The sequence below is a fragment of the Leuciscus leuciscus genome (assembly GCF_965113295.1).
Source record: "Leuciscus leuciscus genome assembly, chromosome: 19".
Classification (NCBI taxonomy): domain Eukaryota; kingdom Metazoa; phylum Chordata; class Actinopteri; order Cypriniformes; family Leuciscidae; genus Leuciscus; species Leuciscus leuciscus.
The window spans coordinates 14092891-14110365 of NC_138743.1; the positions used below are offsets into that span (position 1 = coordinate 14092891).

A 17475-nucleotide genomic window follows, 5' to 3' on the forward strand; every position below is an offset into this window, starting at 1 on the left:
CGCTACCATTTTGTCCATTTAAATGGAGAAAAATCGATCATAACTCCAGTAAACTATGGAGTGCCGCAGGGATCTGTGTTAGGCCCTCTGTTATTTTCAATATATATGATGCCACTTGGAAATATTATAAGGAAACATGGAATTAGTTTCCATTGTTATGCTGATGACACTCAAATATATATTTCATCAAGGCCGGATGAAAACGCTAAATTTTCCAAATTGACAGAGTGTGTTAAAGATATAAAAGATTGGATGACGCGTAATTTTCTTTTATTAAATCCAGACAAGACAGAGGTAATACTTATCGGTTCAAAAAACCGCCCACAAAACCTCGCACAATACAACTTTAACATCATAGGATGTCCTGTTACTTTATCCGCTACAGTAAAAGACCTGGGTGTTATACTCGATTGCAACCTGTCTTTTGAAAATCATATTTCATATGTTACAAAAACAGCCTTTTTCCACCTTAGAAACATTGCTAAGCTACGTAATATGCTATCGGTTTCTGATGCAGAAAAGTTAGTTCATGCATTCATGACCTCGAGACTGGATTACTGTTATGCCTTATTAGCTGGTTGTCCTGCATCCTCAATAAACAAGCTACAGTTAGTCCAAAATGCCGCCGCTAGAGTTCTTACGAGATCAAGAAAATATGATCATATAACACCGATTTTATCATCACTGCATTGGTTACCTATAAAGTTCCGTATTAATTACAAGGTATTGCTACTGACTTATAAAGCCCTAAACGGCTTAGCTCCAGTCTATTTAACGGATCTTCTATCGCCCTATAATCCATCGCGCTCTTTAAGATCACTAAATTCAAGGCTTTTGGTCATACCTAGGATATTCAGAACCACCAAAGGAGGGAGAGCATTTTCACATTTGGCTCCAAAACTCTGGAATAGTCTTCCTGATACTGTTCGTTGCTCAGACTCGCTCTCCCAGTTTAAAACTAGATTAAAGTCGCATCTCTTCAGCCAGGCATTCATATAATCCCACAGTTCAAACTACAATCCGGCCTCTAGCTCATAAATGCCAGAGGAGAACTGGCCCCCGACTGAGCCTGGGTTCTCCCAAGGTTTTTTTTCTCCATTAGGTCACCTGATGGAGTTTTAGGACACCATTAGGTCACTTGATGGAGTTTTTCGCTTCCTTGCCACTGTTGCCTTTGGCTTGCTCAGTTGGGGATATTTTGGGGATATTTAATTTAATTTTATCAATCAATAAATTCCTCTTGAAACAAACTTTGTTGTATTATTTAAATTGAATACTGTGAAGCTGCTTTGATACAATCTGTATTGTGAAAAGCGCTATACAAATAAACTTGACTTGACTTGACTTGACATGCTGGAAGTCCAGCCAGAAGAGCATTGCAGTAGTCAAGCCTAGAGATGACCAGGGCCTGGACGATAAGTTGTGTTGCATGCTCAGTTAGAAAAGGCCTGATCTTCCTGATGTTGTGCAGTGCAAACCTGCATGATCGAGCTGTCTTTGAAATGTGATCTGTGAAGGTCAGCTGGTCATCAAACGTTACTCCAAGATTTCTGACCGATCTTGATGGGGTGATTAATGATGACTCTAGCTGGATGGTGAAGTCGTGCTGTAGAGATGGATTGGCAGGGAGGACGAGAAGCTCAGTCTTTGCCAGGTTGAGCTGCAGGTGATGTTGTGTTATCGAGATGGGTCTGCAAGTAAATGCACTTGTTCTAAAGCTCATGCTGAGCGGTCTTTGGGGTCAAGCAGACGAATGGTCCATGTGTCACGCTTCACACAAGTGCTATTTCATTCCGTTATTGGCACGTTTACCATTTAATGTTTCTCATACGCAACAGAAATGGCAGCGCTTATTACATATGCAAATTGGTAGTGGCGCCAGTGCAACCTCTAACAAAGTTTAGTCACATCGGCAGGAAAAAAGGTGGCAAAATGTGACTATTTAGTCGCAGTCAGGAGCCATTCAGTACAATCTTTTATTTCATTTATATACATACAAATTTCAAATTTTGTATACATTTTTACACATCTTTTAGTTTAAATGGATAGTTCACCAATAAATGAAAATTCTGTCATAATTTACTCACCCTCGTGATGTTCCAATCCCCTAAGTTTTTCATTTCATCTTCGGAACACAAATGAAGATATTTTTAATAAAAACTGAGCCAGGTCTCAGCTACGCAACAACCACTTTGATGCTTCAAAAAGTTCATAAAGAGATCATAAAACGAATCCATATGAATCGAGTTGTTTAGTCCAAATTTTCAGAGACACGATCACTTCATGATGAACATTTCATTTACACTTTTATTCACATAAAAACATTGATCAGCGAACATAAACAGAAGCTCAACCAAACTGGCTTGACACGCGAGAGCAAAACTCATTGGTTCTTGCTGAAGCTCAAACGTACAAGAGAATGAACCTCATTGGTTCTTGCAGAAGAGAATGAACCTCATTGGCTTTCAATTACTGGAGCTGTGCAAAGTTCCTTCCTGCTTCTAATGCTCAACCATCATCCCTATCTCAAAGAAACCCAAAATCACAAGACCGAATGACTACAGACCTGTTGCCTTGACATCTGTGGTCATGAAGTAATTATAAAGACCCTTGTTGGACCCCCTGCAGTTTGCTTATCGAGCAAACAGGTCTGTGGATGATGCAGTCAACATGGGACTGCATCATATCCTACAACATCTGGACAAGCCAGGGACTTGTGAGGATCTTGTTTGTGGACTTCAGCTCGACCTTCAACACCATCATCCCAAACCTCCTGTCCAGATTGACCCAGCTCTCTGTGCCCTCCTCCATCTGTCAGTGGATCACCAAATTCTTGACAGACAGGCAGCAACTAGTGAGGCTGGGAAATCGTTCATCCAGTACCCACATGATCAGCACTGGAGGCCCTCAGGGATGCGTTCTCTCACCACTGCCAATGACTGCACCGCAAAAGACCCCTCTGTCAAACTTCTGAAGTTTGCAGACGACACCACACTCATTGGCCTCATCCAGGACGGTGACAAGTTTGCTTACAGACATGAGGTTAACAAGCTTATAACAGCATGGAGTTTAACAGGCTCAAAACAGTGGAGATGATCGTGAACTTCAGGAGAAATCCCCCTGCATTCCCCCCTCTCACCATCATGGACAACACTGTGGCAGCAGTGGAGTCATTCAGGTTCCTGGGCACCACCATCTTTAAGGATCTGAAGTGGGAGTTTCACATAGACTTCATTGTAAAAAAGGCACAGCAGATACTGTACTTCCTTTGCCAGCTGAGAAAGTTCAACCTGCCACAGGAACTGCTGAAACAGTTCTACTCTGCAGTCATTGAATCTGTCATCTGCACTTCTGTAACTGTCTGGTTCAGCTCAGCTACCAAATCAGACCTCAGAAGACTACAGAGGATAGTCCGGCCTGCTGAGTGAATTACTGGTACAACCCTCCCCCACTCTCCAAGACCTGTACTCATCCAGAGTGAGTAAAAGAGCTGGCAAAATCATTCTGGACCCCTCACATTCATGCCACTTCCTCTTTGAACTGTTGCCGTCTGGTCGGCGCTACAGAGATCTGAGCAACAGAACGGTCAGGCATAGGAACGGTTTCTTCCCTTCAGGGCAATCCATCTCATGAACAGTTAATGCCCCCACAAGGCACACTCTGTCAGTTTAAAATCTAGACTAAAAACTCATCCCTTTTACATGGCATTCAAATAAAACATTATACATTTCTATTATTCAAATCAGTTAAATGATTATTAGGCTGCATAGATTAGGTCAGCTGGAACCAGGGACACTTCCTATAACACCTGATGTACTCGTTACATCATAAGGAGAATGGCATCTACGCTAATGTTAGTCTTTCTGTTTATTCAGAGGTTTACTGAAGTCAGCCGGATCCAGGCCATATCCAGATCAGATGGTGGACCTGCGCCTGCACCCATCCACAACGCATCCCTGAAGTGCCAGCCTCATCAGCCCTGTGAAGGCCTCATCGACACGACAGCCATCGGCCCTGATCCTCAACAAACTCGTCTCCATACCGGCGTGATGACTCCGACCTCCAACCAGATAGAACTGGATAAATATTCTGAATGTTCTGATCCAATCTGACTTCTGACCTGTAATGCTGCCTGGATCATAATCATACACTGTTTGCTCATTGGCCAGAGGAGAACTGGCCCCGACGGAGCCTGGGTTCTCCCAAGGTTTTTTTCTCCATTCTGTCACTGATGGAGTTTTGGTTCCTTGCCACTGTTGCCTTGGCTTTTGGCTTGCTTAGTTGGGGACATTTAATAGTCAACAACATTATTGATCTGCCTTACTTAAGGTGGACGATGACGCAATTTTCTAATTTTCAATTTGTACATACATACCTGTACAGTCATATACCTTCTACTTTCTATTTTTGTATGCCCCGTTCTGTTTGTGCTGTGGAAGTTTCTGTCAACAAAATTTCTCATATGTGCAAACATAGTAATTTTGACAAGCTTTCTTGTGATTGATCGCATTGATCATCTGAAGCACATACGCTGGTACAGCACTCCTCAAAGTGAAAGCGAAAACTTCATTTAAATGACCATATCACATTTAGTTTTAGTAATATTATTATTCAAAGCATTTTAGATGGTTTATTCTTATAGTGCATTAATAGCGGGAGAGGCAGGACATAGCGAGCACCGGGGTCTGTGTAAAGCCGCGGTCACACTTTGAGCATGCAAAATTTCTCCGGACACTACAACGATCGTGATATGTCATCACGCTCTGCAGCGTATTTTTATGAATTCAACATTTAACAAATAGTAATACACTCAAATGTAAAAAATATACTATCTACTCAATTCAGCCAAGTGGTTACGCCGTGACGTATCGATCTTCTACTGGTCACACGTCTTCATATGATGCAAATTCGCAGGTCAAAGTTCACCAGACTGAAATGCAGCGACATTTGAAACTTTTCGTAGGAGCTTGCGTTTCCTGTCTGATGCATTCGCATGCGTTTGGAAACGAAAAGTCACTCATCTAATGTTACTCATCTGTGCGTCATGACGTCAAAGCGATTTGAGCAAAGGAGAGAATCATGGAGAGGAAGAGACGATCTAAAGCTTGGCTTTATTTTACTAAACGAGACGAAAAATATGCCGTTTGCAATAACTGCAAGGCTGTTATTTCGTGTAAGGGTGCAAATACAAGCAACATGCTTAAACATATCTACCCATGGTTCTAAATTGCAGGAATGCCGTGTTTTTGATCAGCTGCGTAACAGTTACAACTGCCTAAGCTAGCAGCACCGTAAGCTCCGTTGAATAGGGTAATGTAATGTTAAATATCACTGCCGTCTAACAAATAACAGGCATATTCTTCGAAAACACTGTATTATGTATAATTATTCTCGCAATATCCATTTTCTAGGCTTCCATCCCTGTTTTTATAGAGAATAGTTTTAATTCTATATTAGGAGGAAGAGTTTCTGACCTGTATGCTTTTGTTTAGAGGATTTATTTTAATTTATTTTGTAAATCTTATTTATTATTCAGTTTGCTTACTCAAGTGTAAGCTTTAAAACAAATGAAACCACTTGTTTTTTTTTTGCCGAAAAAGCATATGACTACTTTTTCCACACAGTACTATCAGGAATCGATAAGAGAATCGTTAAAGAATCGGATCGATAAGAAGAATCGTCAGTGGCATTGATATTGATCAAATCTTATCAATTTCCATCCCTAGTCTCTACAGCCAACACACAGACTGTTGTCTTTGTTTGCTCTGTTCCTCAACATGTGACATTTTACCTGCAGTATTAGAATAAAGTCTCTGACATTTACCTTACACAGTATGGAATACAGACTCTAGAACATGTTTAGACTGCTACTGCAGGCAGGGCAGTTAAGGCTATGTCTGATGGCATAAGCACGCCTCTATGAGATGAGCCTCATTCGTCTGGGTGAGCAAAACAGGATGACATGACACTGCCTATGAAAAAAAATCATCTCAACAAATTCTCCAGCTTAAAGGTACAACCCAATCAGAACAGCAAGTGGAACAAAACCTCAGAATGTTTAGAACGGTCATCTGCGTTTCCACGGTTACCTTTCCAGGTTCTGCATGCTGATGTTGTGGCCAGCTGCTTCTTTCCGAACACCAATGAAGTGATGCACATTATGGATATGGTTTCTCCTTTGTACTAAGCATTCACACAATTTATTTCAACAAGCAAACATCAAGAAGAATTGGGTAAAAAAATGCTTTTAAAAAAAGCATTTCGAAATGGAGCAAACAGGAACATGCGAGATGCAAACCGCTTTTGTGGTTAATGAGAATGTGACCGAATGTTCTGGAAGTGGTTTTGTGCAGTGTTTAGACAATTCCACCAGCAAATACCAACATAATGTTTTGTCAATGACAGAAAAATGTAACAAACAAATAGAATACCAAGCAAATCTTGATGACATGAAGAAAATGGTGCATGACTGTTGTGTGAAATCGATGTTTTAAAGGGGTGGATCCAATTAAGTGTAACTTCGCCGATTTTCACTGTTACCTTGACAGAGAAGTTCACATTTGTTTGTCAGCAAAATTCCACTGGATGACACGTTTTGTACTTTTGACAGCTCCAGGGTTTTTGCGAAAACTGCAGATTATACTTCTGCATTTTGTATCCCCGTCCACTGACACTCGGATTGACAGAGGGTTATTAATACATTAAAACATTATTATTATTATTATTAAAATATTTAATATTCAACAATATTATTGATCTGCTTTGGTGGACGATGACGCAATTTCCTTGTAGAAACAAACTTTGCTGTATTATTTTCATGTTATCACTGTGAAGCTGCTTTGATACAATCTGTATTGTAAAATGCGCTATATACGTAAATAAAGGTGACTTGACTTGACTTGACTAATAAAACAGTTATTGTAAAGATAGGTTTATCACTGAAAATTGTATCATACTATGTCGACACTTTAAACAGCATAATGGTAAAAATGGAACACTATGATGACAGCTTTCAGGACGGTGTTTTGCTTTTGGGCAGAACTGACGAAATGGCAGTTTCTGTCAGTTTACCCCCTCCATTTGGCCAAAAACACTGTTCTTGGTCATCCAGTTTGAAATGTTGACTACAGAGGTTTTTACACATTTTCCATCACAGTGTTCTGCCTGTATTCACGATTCTTTGCAGCCTTTAGCCGCTGCCTACAACACGCTGGATCCTTCGCTGGACACAGAAAGCAAATCACTCCCGCTAAACATTTTCTCTTTGAATTCTTGCACCCGGGAACAATAAAAGTGGACACCATTATGACTAAAAGTTTGCTAAGAAGTGTTTCCTACTAAAGCAAAGCGATGTTTGTCTCTGGCCAAGCGTATTCATAGCAGATTTGTGGGAGTGACCTTGGACGGCAACATGCCCAGCACATTATGGGTGTTGAAGTTTTCCTACCTATATGTCAAAAGGGAACAGCCTTTTTTCTCTGTTCTCTAGTCAGGTAGCACCAACTTTATAAAAATAAATAAATAAAAATAAATCACCTTTCTAGTGTATAGACAGCCATGTTTTTTGAAAACCCCTTTTGTCAGCACCAGCGGTGAAGTACCCCTTTAAAGCTTGCCAGTAAACAGCCACTAATACGATTGGCTACCATCATTGCATTGGAAACCATCATTGCATTGGAAACAGTATCAACGTCCCCCTACAGTGTTTTGATGACATTATCCACATAAAACGTAATTTACAGACAAAGCATTATAAAATCATTTAATTACAGTTTGCGATTGTTGCTGCTTTCCAATATAGTTGTTTGCTTAATCTTTCAACAAATGTGTATTTGTAAACTCTTCATTACACTGCCTCATTTACAAAACAATTTGCAGTAAAAAGCTTTGAAGAAACATATAATCCTCAGATGCATTCCAGGTTGCCATAAAAAAACTAAAAAACATCCACTTGTTTGACATCTGGGATCCTTTTGAAGACAAACGACCTGTTTAAACTGTGAACAAAGCTATCGTTCTTTTACTTTTCCATTTGTCCTGTAATCTGAACAGTAGACAGTAGGGCTGCACAACTAATCGAAATTCTAATCGCGATTACGATTATGGATGCCATGATTAGGTAATCGTTCAAAGCCGCGATTACAAAAGAAAACGCCTCGGTTACGACTGTAACCTCGGTTCCCTGAAGAGGGAACGAGCGTTGCGTCGAAATTGACGCTATGGGGAACGCTTTGCGTGATGACGTCTTGAAGCACATGTAAAATCAGTCCAATGGTGTGGCGGAACGTCAGAGGCGGGTGACGTCACGTACCAGGAAGCTATAAAAGCCAGCCAGAAACAGAAAACAAAAGCTTCGTAGAGTCTGAAGTCGTGCTGACAGGCATGAAGGAGATATGGCAAGGTGACGCAATAGTCGTTCCCTCTTCAGGGAACCGAGGTTACAGTCGTAACCGAGGCGTTCCCTTTCAAGGGAACTCGCGTTGCGTCGAAATTGACGCTATGGGGAACGTCTATACCAACGCCACCATAGCTACAAATGTCTGTCCTGTGTGAAATCAAGTGAGCAGCACTAGGAAGACAAAACCTGAGACCCTGGAGTAGAGTCTAGGTCTAAAGAGTAGAACCTGACGAAGGTGTGCGGTGAGGACTAGCCTGCCGCATCACAAACGTCCTGTAAAGATACTCCTGATAAAAGGGCCTTAGAGGCCGCCATACTCCTAGTAGAGTGCGACCGGACAGCCAAAGGAGAAGGCTGCCCAGCCGCCTCATAAGCAAGTGAGATAGCCTCAACCACCCACTTGCTCATCCTTTGCTTAGACACTGGACCTCCCTTGTTAGGGGACCCAAAGCATACAAACAATTGATCGCTTTTACGCCACAGGGCAGCTCTGTGGACATAAGCGTCTAACGCCCGAACAGGGCAAAGCAAATTATTCGCCTCCTGGTCCGCATTTTGATAAGGAGGAGGACAGAAGGCCTGCAGAACAATAGGTCTAGCCACATTAGTGGGGACCTTGGGGATATAACCCGGTCTAGGATGAAGAAAAGCTTTAACCATATGACGGAGCAACCGACAATGCTTGGAGATCCCCTATTCTCTTGAGAGAAGAAATGGCGAGAAGGAACAGAGCTTTCAGAGTTAGGAATTTCTCAGGAACCTCCTCAAATGGGCTCAAAGGGGGCCAGGGAAAGGCCTTGCAGCGCAATGGACAAATCCCAAGGTGGCACCCTAGAGCGAACTGCAGGCCTCAGCCTCCAAGTGCCACGAAGGAAACGAGATACCAGAGGGTCTTTCCCCACAGACATTCCACCCAAAGGAATGTGGTAAGCACCTATAGCCACCACATAAACCTTTAAAGTGGACGGGGTCAGACCTGCAGTGAACCGGTCCTGCAGGAACTCCAGAACTGTACCAATTGGGCAGTTGACTGGATCCAACCGACGGTCACTACACCAAGAAGTGAATACTCTCCACTTCAGGGCATAAAGTTTCCTCGTGGAGGGAGCTCTGGACTGTAGAATGGTCTCAACAACCTCAGTTGAGAGACCTGACTCTATGAGCTGGGCCCCCTCAGAGGCCAAGCCCACAGGTTCCACAGTTCCGGTCGGGGGTGAAAAATCGAGCCCCCTGCTTGGGACAGAAGGTCCCTCCTGACAGGAAGCTCCAGAGGATGCCCGTCGAGGAGGGACACAAGATCGGGAAACCATACTCTGCCCGGCCAGCGCGGGGCTATAAGAAGCAGGCAAACCCGGTCCCTGCGAACTCTCTCCAGAACTCCCGGGAGCAGAGCAACTGGGGGAAAGGCGTACAGACGTAGCCTCGGCCACGTCTGTACCATAGCATCCAGTCCCAGAGGAGCTGGATGCGTGAGGGAGAACCAAAGTGGACAGTGAGACGTCTCTTGAGAGGCAAACAGATCCACTTGTGCTTGGCCAAACTCCCTCCATATCAGCTCCACCACCTCGGGGTGGAGCCTCCATTCCCCGGGCCTCGGCCCCTGTCTCGACAGAGTGTCTGCTCCTATATTCTGGACCCCGGGGATGTAGGCTGCCCTGAGTGACAGCAACTTCCCCTGGGACCACAAGAGGATATGGCGTGCCAGATTGGATAATGGGCGCGAGCGCAAACCCCCTTGGTGGTTGATATAGGCGACTACCGACGTGTTGTCCGTATGCACTAACACATGGTGTCCCCTGAGATCTGTGATAAAGCTCCTCAGAGGCCGGAAGACAGCTAACATCTCTAGGCGATTGATATGCCAGGAACGATGATGGTCTTCCCACAGACCTTGAGATGAGCGACCCTCTAGGATCGCTCCCCAACCCGTGAGGGAAGCATCCGTCGTTAGCAGTTTGCGACGACAAGGAGCTCCCAACACTGGGCCCTGGGACAGGAACCAAGGTTTCTTCCACATAACCAAGGCACGTAGGCATCGCCGCGTGACCTTGATTGTGCGAAATGGGTTGCCCCTCGGGGAAAACCCCCTGGTCCTGAGCCACCACTGCAGGGGCCTCATGTGCAGTAGTCCAAAAGGTATCACGTTGGAAGCTGCTGCCATGAGACCCAACAGTCTCTGGAACTGTTTGACAGTGAGTAGCTGGCCTAGCTTTACACTTTTCACAGCTGCAAGGATGGAATCTATCCGTGGCGGTGACAGGCGCGCCTGCATCGACACTGAATCCCAAACCACGCCTAAAAAAGTGGTCCTCTGAAGTGGAGAAAGCACACTCTTCTTGGCGTTCAGCCGTAACCCCAGCTCTTTCATATGGGCGAGGACGACATCTCGATGCCGAATCGCCAACTGATGCGACTGAGCTAAAATCAACCAATCGTCGATGTATTTCAATATGCGAATACCCTGAAGGCACAAGGGCGCCAGAGCTGCATCCACGCATTTGGTGAAAGTGCGGGGTGATAAAGCCAGGCCGAATGGAAGAACTCGATATTGGTATGCTTTGCCCCCGAAAGCAAACATCAGGAACTTCCAATGACACGGACGGATGGAAATATGGAAATATGCGTCCTTGAGATCTATCGTGACAAACCAGTCCTCGGACCTGATCTGTGGCACGATTTGTCTCAATGTTAACATTTTGAACTTGAGCTGCATGACTGACTCGTTCAGAACTTGAAGATCTAAAATGGGACGCAATCCCCCGTCCTTCTTTGGAACTATGAAGTACCGGCTGTAAAACCCGGTTTCCCTGTTGGAGGGAGGTACATATTCTATGGCCCCTTTCTCTAACAGAGTGTTTACTTCCTGTTCCATAACCAGAACCTGCTCGGGGCCCACCACTGTGGGCAGGACCCCCATAAACCGAGGTGGGCGTTTCTTGAATTGTATCTGATACCCTTTTTCCACAGTCTGCAGGACCCAACGAGAAACATTTGACAGTAGCTTCCACGCTGTCAAAGATTCTACTAGAGGTACCAGCCTCTCGAGACTTGTTTCTGGATTTTGTTGCTGTTGAGTAGTCGGTTCGTCGCCCTGTAACGGCGCACCGGCAGAGAACGACCGAACAGACTGCTCTAGCACCCTCCTCAGAGGGGGCGGGCATCCCGAGGCCACTACGTTTCCGGGTGGACCTTGAGATATGTGCTCGCCGGAGACCGCTGCTCCCTGAAACACCGGAGGCGGCAGGGTTGGCAGACCGGTCCCCTGAGGGCACTGAAGAGAGACGGGCACCGTAAAACGAGGTGTTGACCGCTCTGCTTCGGGGGGGACTACCCTCATTTGTCCTGAGCCCTCGGACGTCAGGACTTTTTCCCCAGCAGCCTTCTTGGCGGTAATAACGGTCCGCAGATCCGTTTTACCCCTCGAAGACTGCTGGGTTTGAGAGCGCCCTCCGTGTCCCCGAGATTTTAGTGGGGGAGCACGGGAGGAAACGCTCTGTTTCTGAGTGGCACGGTGCTCAGCGCTCTTTTTAGAGGAGTGAGGCTGCTCCCGCTCAGCAGCCTCATAGAAAGAACGGCGGGGGATAAGTTTCTGAAGTGCAGCTGCCTGTTTTGAAGCTTCTTGAGATTTAGCTACAGCACTATTAACTGCATCTCCAAATAAACCTTCAGTGGAAACCGGTGCATCCAAAAGAACATGTTTTTCTTTGTCCTTTATATCACTTAGGTTGAGCCACAGATGCCTCTCAGTGGCCACCAGGGCTGCCATAGAGCGGCCGATGGATTTAGCCGTCTCCTTGGTGGCCCTGAGAGACAAATCTGTGGCTCTACGCAGTTCGGACACAGTATCGGGACCAATACCCCCGCCCTCTACAAAATCACCCAATAATTCTGCCTGGTATGCTTGCATTAGTGACATAGTGTGCAAACATGCTGCAGCTTGGCCGGCGGCGGCATAAGCTTTATGAACCAAGGAAGATGTACATTTTACTGGCTTGGATGGAAGTGCAGGAGCCTTCAGAGAAGATGCCGTTGCTGGAGAGAGATAGCTCGCGAGCGTCTCTTCCACCTTCGGCATCTCCCCATAACCATGCTCTTTATAATTGTGAATGGATGAATAGTGAGATGTTTGTGCAGTATACACTCTATATGACACTGGTTTCCCCCACGATCTCGACACCTCGGTGTGGGGATCGGGGAAAAACGGAAGGCTCCTGTGCTGAGGCTGTGCACGAGATGGCAGGAAACGTTCGTCGAGCTTGCTTTTCGAACGAACGCCCTGCCTATCTTCTGGCCACTCAATAGATAATCGCTCGACAGCTCTTGTTACAACATCAAGCAATTCCTCAAACGCATGAGACTGAGGTGGCGAATCCTCAGACTCAGCATCAACACTAACAACATCCAACTCCTCAGAGCTGGAAAATTGCAGTGTTGGTGCCTCCATCGGGGCGGAAGAAACCGCAGCGCGTGCTTCCGAACCCTGATGAGAGGCACTGGGTCTATCAGAAGGAGACTGAGATAAGGCAGAGCCCGTCTCAGCATCCACTGATAGATCCATTTGCGAACCCCAGGTCTGTGATCGACGAGCCCTGGGGAACGCGATCCTGAGCGCTCTGGAAGAACGCCAGGCGGGATCGGAGCGTACGCAAAGGCAGCGCATCACAATGCTCACAGCCAGCACCCTCGAGTGCTGACTGGGCATGCTCCTCTCCCAAACAAACAACACAAAGGATGTGAGTGTCCCCACCCGTTAAATAACGCGGGCAGGGGTGCACACACAACCTATACTGCTGCTTGCTCGCCATACTGAATATATATATATATGATATAGACAGACAACACCAAATATACAGAGACAGATTTCACACAGAGCGCAACTGAAGACTCAGAAAGCTTTCGTTTTCTGTTTCGGGCTGGCTTTTATAGCTTCCTGGTACGTGACGTCACCCGCCTCTGACGTTCCGCCACACCATTGGACTGATTTTACATGTGCTTCAAGACTTCATCACGCAAAGCGTTCCCCATAGCGTCAATTTCGACGCAACGCGAGTTCCCTTGAAAGGGAACCCACTCTGCGTGCATGTGTTTAGAGCATGTTATGTTATGAGAGGCGAATCACGACTACTTCAGAGAACCCAGCACAATATGAACTACCAGGCAGTGATGCAAAGTATTTCACCTCAGAAAAAATGACTTTTCTGTCCTGTCAGCCGTTATACTGTGCTCGTAGCGCACACTCTTCAATTGCACGTGCAAATGCGGCGTCAAGCACTGTGTATCGTTTCACTGTATATAAAGTGCGAAAGAAACTACGAGCATGCAACGTCATTACATTGTAAATTAGTAGGCTAAGTCACGAAATAAAAGTAAAATACCAATAAATCACGTTACTGGTACGTCGCGTGTTAGCTGAGAAGGATTTGCATGCAGGTATGATTTTCATTCTATTCACCAGGAGCAGTTTCCATGTTTCAGCAACAGTTCTTGTTAGTATTGTGTATTCACTGGTAACTGTCGTTTCCATAACGGTTTAACCCCAAAATGCCACTTTATTTTCACTTTGTGTTATTTTTTATATTTTTAAATGACTGTGATGGCTCCTACCAACATTGTATTAACAAAAACTAGTTTGGGACTGCTATTTAATAGCTTTAGCATAGACCTAATGTTAAGTCTTTACTATTAGTCATATTCTTACAATTTATGTGTATGTTAAGTAAAGTAAATACTTGTGTGTGTGTATTAATTTTTGTGTAAACGTATTATAATATGCCTATATATATTCAATGTAAATTGTGATAATCGTAATTAATATTCGCAATTACAATTTCAAAGGAATAATCGGCAATTATGATTTGTGTCATAATCGTGCAGCCCTAGTAGACACAGCGTCAGTCATTATAATCTGAGCACACATCTGTATACTGTATCAGTGTAGACAGCGTCAGTGATTATAATGGGCTCTATTTGCTTTTGATGCGACGCTCACATCCAGTGTAGGCAAATGTCAACCATTAAGCGACTGAAGGGCGGGGCCTATGGTGTGATGATGTGTAACTATTTGTCGATGTCTTGCTCTGGAGGCAATCATGTGAAAATGTACTTGCCTGCGTGATGTCACAAACCCCACAACATCCAAATAAACAGTTTTTTGGTGCTTGGCTAAATTAAATGCTTTGTTTATAACGAGGAGGACGTTTTAAGCCATGAAACTTACAGGATGTTTTACTCGCACAAAAACCTCTTATATGTCAAAAGATCAAGGAAAATCTGATTTCACATGTCATTATCCTACTTAGTAACTACTTCTCCAGAGAGAGAGAGAGAGAGAGAGAGAGAGAGAGAAAGAGAGAGAGAGAGAGAGAGACTCTTTGTGTGGGATTTCCACCAACCTCGAAATAGATGCCACACATCCCACTAAGCCTACTTAATTTTTCCAGATGGAACAGTTAGTGTGTATGATTTGTAAGAGGGTTATAGGTGAAAGTTCATGAGTGCATCCAGTTCTGATAATGATGGAAAAGAATGAATAATAAAAAAAAACAAGAATCAAGACTACGTGCCGGCAGACACAGACAGCCCACCAATTACTGTAGCCTTCCTAGACAGCATTCTTGGGGATCATGCACCACAAAAATGCTCTCTAGGTAGGCGGCATATGGATTCAGGAGACTTGAAATAAACAGGGTGATAATAGTGACACAATGATAATAGGAAATTAAAGTAACAGAGATTGTTTTTGCTTTGCATCAGCTCTAGAATAAAGTTATTGTCCAGCTAAAGTTAGTTTTTGATTGATTCACTTCCGTTGTAAAAATCATTAGTTATTAATTTAGGGGCCGCTTACCGTTTTAACTGAACACAGAAAACTTTTAATGCGTACTGGCCATTCATTTGCTCAACAACAGTGCTTGGTGGCTCGAGAACGCAAACTTTGAAATAGGTTCCAAGGTGCAAGTTTTGAAAAATTTAGAAAAACGTTATTATCATCTCCGAGTAAACTTCAAAAACTTGAATCTGTACGGTGACAACATGCCTAGTCATGCACATGCATATTGTTTAGTCTATAGATATGCGCTGCGTAGTCTTTCTTTACAAAGTGGCATCGCCAAATTACTTGTCTGGCCTGCATAATACAGATTTTTATTTTTAATTTTTATTATTTTTTTTTACTTCCGCGGATCCATCCGAACTGGAATCATTTTGATAACATTTTATCCATACAGAGGTAAAGGGAATGAGGCCTTCACAGGGGAGAAACTAGTTGACACTTCCGGACTGCATCAGTGCTATGTTAACGTATTTTCTATTGAAACTGGAAAATAATTTTGTGGTTCCAGAGTGAGTCAAATGACATTTACAGCTCAGGTAATTACCGCAAAAAATCTGTATCCAAAGTGTACATGAGCAAAGATGGAAGAATTGAAATTGCATTACGGAGTAACTGCCAGAGTGGAATGAAAATTCGAGCAGGGAACATTAGTTAGGGACAGTCTAGAGAGAATTAAACTGGACACAAATTTTAATACACCCATTAATATCAAATGAGTCATCTATATTTTTGCGTACAGCATAAAGTACATGGTCTCAATAACACACATGTACTGAATGCCACTTTTCATGATATCACTGCTTGTGTTTTCGGAATTCCAGACAGGTTTTTTATAGATCCTCATCCTATAATGACTATATTTGATTAGTTTGAAAACACTTTTCATTCAAGAGTTCAAGACCACTGCTAGAAAACATGCAACACTTAATCTAGACCAAAGTATCAAAGTGTCAGTAGTACTGTGTCTAAAAAATGTAAGTTACACAAAAATAACTTCTTGGCTGTATAGAATCCATATCACACTCACAAATAGGCACAGGGAGTATTTAAGCACACACACAAAATAACAATAAATAATAATAATAATAATAATAAAAATGTTGTCACTGATGTAACGATGACCTAGTTAACACAGTTTAAGCAACAGAGTAGGCGTTAATAAACAAATGTTGAGGTGAAGGATGAGGACTGCAGGTTTATGCCGACACAGCAGAATAACAGGTCAGGAGTGTAAGCAAACTAAATATCGGTCGCATCTAAAAAATATCAGAAAGAGTAAAGGCAACATTGTGTCTGCAGTGCGTTACAAATCACTGCATAGAACAAAAATCACAACTGCAGCATCCTTAGTGCAAATCCCATAGACTTATTATCAATGTGTACATTTATGTAGAGAATGAGGGCATGTATTGAAATGCAATAGATGGTGAGCACGCTTCCATTTCTAATTACTACAATAACCAATACAAATAATGCACTTACCCAGACGATAGCCTAAAGTCCTGTATTTATGTTCTCCATGGTACACAACCCAATCCCAAAAGATTTCCGTGGTGGTGTAAAGTACAGCAGATGAACAGGGATCGGCGAGTAAAACGCGTTTTCAGCAGGATATCATTCACTGCTCCGTGCGGCTGATGATGATGATGATGATGATGATGGCGCAGCGGCAGCATAATGAAACTCAATGGCGCTGCGTTTTGATTGACAGCTCCTTCAGCCAAAAGAATGCTCTGGATCGCGATCAAATTTCATTGGCTGAGGAAGCTGTCAATCAGCCCCACCCGGTGGTTTGTAAACAGGGTAAGCGAAGGACTGAACTAAACACGCCGCCCGACTGAGACACGAGTCTTTTTTTATGACTCCTCGTTGATGGTTTTCATGTCCGTTTGGAAGTGTTAAAAGAATTAACAAAGTATGGTGGATCGAAAACGATCCGTTCATTGAGGAATTGTATCAAATGAGGTCACCTCCTCCTCTCCCGTAAGCCTCCATCTGCGACAAAGTCCAAGCATTTATCTGCTAATGCATTAATGTCTAAACTGCAGGGGTACTGCAGCACCCTCTGTCTTCACAGGATTGTAAATGCAACACACATTTTTGGTCATTTACATTTAATCATTTTTAGCATTTAGCATTTAGTCATTTATGTGTAATAAAACTGTTTAAGAGGGCTTTAAAAAATGTTACTTATGTTGCAATATTATTTTTTAAAATTATTATTTTTTTTTTTTATTTTTTTTTT

The 17475-nt window shown here is 43.5% G+C and overlaps 1 protein-coding gene across 3 annotated transcripts in view; it reads right to left on the reverse strand.

The window, feature by feature from the left end:
* The window catches only part of fynb (FYN proto-oncogene, Src family tyrosine kinase b), a 119527-nt gene extending 102370 nt beyond the window's left edge, over nucleotides 1-17157 (reverse strand). Inside the window, exon 1 of one of the 3 annotated variants that reach the window (XM_082148484.1) lies at nucleotides 16713-17157. The gene's annotated coding sequence lies outside the window, so the exon portion shown is untranslated. The remainder of the gene's footprint in view (nucleotides 1-16712) is intronic. The other 2 variants (XM_082148486.1, XM_082148485.1) reach the window with 2 other exon arrangements.
* Nucleotides 17158-17475: the final 318 nt, after the last annotated feature.